The sequence below is a fragment of the Macaca fascicularis genome, chromosome 1 (genome assembly GCF_037993035.2).
Source record: "Macaca fascicularis isolate 582-1 chromosome 1, T2T-MFA8v1.1".
NCBI classification, from domain to species: Eukaryota; Metazoa; Chordata; class Mammalia; order Primates; family Cercopithecidae; genus Macaca; species Macaca fascicularis.
In genome coordinates, this window is record NC_088375.1 from 166826965 (window position 1) to 166832964 (window position 6000).

Sequence of the window (6000 nt, forward strand, 5' to 3'; positions counted from 1 at the left end):
TCCCTGCTTCTACCCTTGCCCTCTATATTCTAACTTCAACACAACACCTTGAGTGATGCTTAGATATCTAGATCAGATCATGTACCCCTCCTCAAAATCTATTATGGCCCTGAAGACCTCAACCTTCCTCCTAACCTCTCCAAATCTTATTTCCTGGCTGTCTCATTCATTCGCTCTGCTCTAGCATGTTTCTTCCTCTAAGTTTTTGCAACTGTCCTTGCCTGTTCCCAGAATGCTCTTTCATCAAGCTATCCACAGAGCTTCCTCTCTCACCTTTTTCAGGTCTTTACCAAAATACCATCATCTCAATCAGGCAATCCCTCACTACTATATTTAAATTAGCAACACTACCACCTCCAAACACACACTCACACACAATCCCCTTCCCAGTTCCCGTTTTATTTTCTCCATGCCACTCATCACTATCTGGTATATTACATATTTTATCTATGTGTGTGCTCCCCACTAAAACATAAACTGCATGAGGGCAGGGATTTCCTTCACTACTTACAACACTGCCTTGCACATATTAATAGTATGCTCTCAGTACAAATTTGTTGAATGAGCCAAGTTGCCTGACATTTCTGAGCATCAGTTGAAGAAACTGTGGGAAACAACGCTGCCTACAATATAAAATTTACATAAAAGGCCAATGAAACAGTGTGCCTTATAAACTGAGCTACGCTGTGCACACGTGAGGAAGAATGACAACCTGCTTTTCACATGACCACATTTTAGCACCCTGCTCTCTTAGCAATCTCTCACATAGACTGAAAACATGAACATTTGTTTTGCTACTTGCAATACAGGTGAAAGACCAAAAAAACTGTTTCCTTCCCTCTATGATAAAGGTATATTTCCTATCCATTTCTCACCACACCCTTATTACCCTCCCCTCGCAAGCCCCCACATGAAATAGAAAGCCCCCACTGAAAAGCAATGCTATTAGATAACAACAGTATTAATTAGGCCAGACACGGTGGCTCATGCCTGTAATCCCAGCACTTTGGGAGGCCAAGGCATGAGGATCCTTGAGCCCAGGAGTTGGACACCAGCCTGGGCAATGCAGGGAGATCTTGTCTCTTAAAAAAAAAAAAAAGAAAAGAAAAAATTAGCCAGGTATGGTGGCATGTACCTGTGGTTCCAGCCACGTGAGAGACTGACACAGGAGGATCACTTCAGACCAGGTAGGTCAAGGCAGCACTGAGCCATGACTGTGCCACTGCACTTGAGCCTGGGTGACAGAGCAGACCCTGTCACTATATATATATATATACACACAAATATATAAATATATACATATGCACACATACACACACACACACACATATATATATAGTATTAATTGGGGTAACATTTCTGAAAACCTATTTTCAAAGCGCCCAAATATTTTAGACTTTTATAAAAGAAAGTGAAGTATCTGGTGGCCTGAGCTAGTAGGAAATAGGGAAGAAGATAAATACAGTGGGGACAGCTGGCTGGCTTTGCTGTATAAATATTCCCTGTGGCTGAATCACAGGCACTAGCATCAAGTCAACTTCTTCCCTAGGTAAATTTGTGCTATATTCATACTGTGTGAAGCTCCAAACAAAACAGCACTCGGACCTATCCTACCTGGAAGGCTGGGAATATATGATCCTAACAGATAGCAATTGTACATGTTCCAATAGATGAGGAAAAGCTACTAAATAGAGAGTAATTTAATTCATTGCAGTGTATCAGGAGGCGGTGATTTTCCAGCATCCACATTCCATTCAGGAGCTTCCTCGCTCTCCATCTTCATGGCTTGCCTGTCCAATCAGACAAGTCAACTGCAGAAAGACTCCATCTTGTGTCAATACAGTTGGGAGGAAGGATTACCAAGGAGGAGCACCTTCCAGGAGCCAAGTACTAAGAGAACCTGAAAGGGAGTCAGTCATCTTGCCATGACTCATGTGCTTCACTTATTAGATCATGCCCGGCAGGCTGCCCACAACTAAGGCTGGCAAAGAATAGAGTCTTAGAGCAGGGAAAGTGGGGATAAGGGTCACTGTGGAAATAATAATAAGAGCTACCGTGTATTAAGTGCTTACTTTGTCCCAGGACTGCTAGACACATTATAGGCATGCATTATCTAAGTTCACACTCACACCCCGATGAAGTTGGTACTAATACATATACAACATTCTACAGATGAAGAAAGAGACTCAGAGAGGTTATCTAAGGCTTCCAACTCAGGTGCTTGCACTAAGAACCCTTAGGATTAAGGGGCTTTTCATGATATGAAGCGTAAGTCCTAGATAGTACATGCACATAGGTACCCACTGAAACACATGAGCCTTCTTGTAAGAGGCCACAAAAGGATCTTTCTCATAAAACTGCCTCCACTTATGCACATTAATAGAAGAACTCAGCAGGATGGGCTGCACTTTCAGTGATTTTGACTAGACTCTGGTTGCGTGCCCCTCCAAGAATCCACCTGAATGTAGCTAAGAAGGTATGGCTTCTAAATCTGGGCTTTTTTAAAGAAATGTTGCCATCTGGTGGACACCCAGCCAGTACTTTTAACAAATATTCATGAGCAATTTTAAAAATAAAGGGAAGGGTGATGTATGTTGAACTTGAGTTGTCTCTTTTAGCCTCAGCTCTTTCGGCCTCAGCTGTAGGACTCTTGTTTGTACTATTGTAATTAAATAGGGTTTATTTGTATTGTAGACATGCATCAGGCTTCAGAATTTATGTTCGCCTAAAAATATGACTGTCATCTACTTCCAACCTCTCCATACAAACCAAGTCCTCCTCTTGTTTCCACCATCTTGCTAAAGTCACCTCCATCAACCAGGTTTTTCAATCAAGGAACCTGGGAGTCATTCTTGATACTTTCATCTTCCTCTCCCTCCTCTCCTGTACAGCTTCTCACATCATGTCCCGTCAATTCTATCTCCAAAATACACCTCAGAACTATCCACTTCTCTGTCCATCACCCGGTACCATCTCTTGCTTGGACTAATACAATTTCTCTGTTTCTGATCTGGGCCCTACCCACATTGCTAAACTCACCTCATCTCACTCTTCCACTGCTACTCTACATTCCAGCTACACTACCCTTCTTTGGGTTTCGACAACATCCCAAGCTCTTTCCTGCCCCAGGACCTTCACACGTGCTGCTCTCTTGGGCTGAGTTCCTCTTGCTCCCACTGCACTTGAATATTAACTACTCATTTTTCAGGTACAATTTGAAAATTCTTGACTCTCAATGTAAATTGAGTCTCCATTATTCTTTTTTTATGACATTTGGTTTTCTGTTTGGTTGCTTTTTCTTTCAGGGCACATACTTTTTGTATTTGTTTTATATACATACATGTATCTATTTTTTCTAAGTTTTCTAACTCCTGACCCACTTCAAGATTATTAAGTTCCATGAGGAAAAGAGCCATATCTGTTCAATTTACCTTTGTATCCCTGGTGCCTAGCACAGAGTGTTATATACAGGGTTTTTTTTTTTTTTTTAAGGTAGAAAGCCCTAGAAATCATGCTATGAACAATATTACTACTATTATGAATAATACTATACTACCCTCTACATTATTTTAACACGTGGTTTATTAAAAATCCTTGTTGGCATTTCACCAGAGATATACAGATAGAAAATGCACATGAGAAGATGTTCAACATTATTAGGGAAATACACATTTAAAACATGATGAGAAACTATTGCACTTCTATCAGAATGGCTAAAATAAAAAATAATGACAACAACACATGCTGATGAGGATGCAGAGAAACTACATCATTCACAAATTACTGATGGGAATGTAAAATGTTTCAGCAATGCTGCAAAACTGTTGGCAATTTCTTTGAAACTCAACATGCAACTACCATACCTAGTAATGTACTCATATACATTTATCCCAGAGAAATTAAGACTTACGTTCATAAAAAACCTGTACACAAATGTTTATGGCAGCTCTGTTGATAACAGTCAAAAAACAGAAATAGTCCATATATCATTCAGTGATTGAATAGTTAAATAAACTTTAGTGCATCCATCCCATGGAATACTACTCAACAATAAAAAAGGAATCAACTGTTGATACACACAACAACTCGGATAAATCTCCAGAGAATTGTATAGAGTGAAAAAAAAAAAAAAGCCTGTTTCCCAAAGGTTACATAATGTATTATTCCATTTTTATAACAACTTTTGAAGAGACAAACTTATAGAAATGAAGAACAGATTACTGATCGCCAGAGGTTCATGACATAGTGGAAAGGAGTGTGATTATAAAAGGAAACATTAGGAATACTTGTGATGATGTAAATGTTTTATATATTGACTATATTAACATCAATGTCCTGTTCATAATATTATACTAGAGCTTTGCAAGGGGAAAACCAGGAAAAGAGCACATGAGATCTTTTAATATTACTTCTCACAATTGTGTGCTGTAAGATAAAATTTTTTAACTCAATAAAAATTTCAATTAAAAAATCTTTTAATGCTTTGGTGGTGACAAAAAAAAAAGAGCCAAGTGGCTCATGACTGTAATTCCAGCACTTTGGGAAGCCAAGGTGGGAGGATCGCTTGAAGCCAGGAGTTCAAGATCAACCTGGGCAACACAGTGAGAACTTATCGCCATTTTAAAAAAAATTTCAAAGAGGCTTCCATATATGGTGTTCCTGTCTTAGTGGTATAAGTTGCCATTTGTGGTATCTTGTCTTCTCTGTGAGGGGTACCCTAGCACACTCCAGTCCCTAGAAATTTCACTGCAATGGCAGGCTCCTGAAGTTTTTTGGAGTTTATTTCCCACCTTCTGGCCCTCTTTGTTGTATCAAAAGAGCTTAAGTTATTTGCACTTCCTACAGAAATTCACTGTATGAATGAGAGGAATGATTTGACAAACTGTCTTTTTTCTTACCTAAGTGCTTCTATCACTCAAATCTCCACACGCTAAAACAGTGTCCACTTCCAACACTGGCAGTAGCATGAGCCATACACCCTCACAACATCCAGACATAGTGGCCTTTTCTATTGAGGACACAGGAAAGAGATGTGGAAAAACATTTCCCCTAAAGTATGAGCAGTGTTAGTCATGAAAGCACATGTTTATGAACACAGGTTGTACTAGGCCAGGACTGAGCATTAGATTCAAGTGAAAGAGGTCCTTGTACATTCCTTAAGACATTTACAAAAGGTTTCTCCACTCATTCATCTTGATTAGTGGGCTCTGTGATGCAGGGGGCCCACGCTAAAGAGCCATGATAGAGGAGACCTCTTTTTCCTGAGTCTAAGCTCAATACTATCTGGCAGGAGACAGATTATTAATTTGATGAAAGTTTAATAGTGGCTACTTACAAAGATTGGGCAGTGTGGCCAGGCGCGGTGGCTCAAGCCTGTAATCCCAGCACTGTGGGAGGCCGAGGCGGGTGGATCACGAGGTCAGGAGATCGAGACCATCCTGGCTAACATGGTGAAACCCCGTCTCTACTAAAAAAAATACAAAAAACTAGCCGGGCATGGTGGCAGGCACCTGTAGTCCCAGCTACTCGGAGGCTGAGGTGGGAGAATGGCGTGAACCCGGGAGGTGGAGCTTGCAGTGAGCCGAGATTGGGCCACTGCACTCCAGCCTGGGCCACCCAGCAAGACTCCATCTCAAAAAAAAAAAAAAAAAAAAAGACTGGGCAGTGTTGAGGGAAACCAGCAAATAATAACGTAGTATCTAGAAGCTAGCAAGAAGGGGAACCATTACCACCCTAGGCCTAAAGAGGTAAGGGGTGTAACAGGTTACCAGAAGAGGAGGAGTTTAGCTGTGTGGAGATGGCCATCTGACAGGAGCTATGGCTTTCACTGGGGAGATGCAGTGAACCCACTGACACTCAGCTGGGAAGAAATTAGGGCAATAAATATCCCAATCTCTTATTCTTTCTTTGATTTTCCCCCATTGGCCAAACCCTGCCAGAAGCTAGAGGACAAGGGAGCCCATTGGTGAAGTCCATGCTGGTCAGGCTGCTGGGGCACAG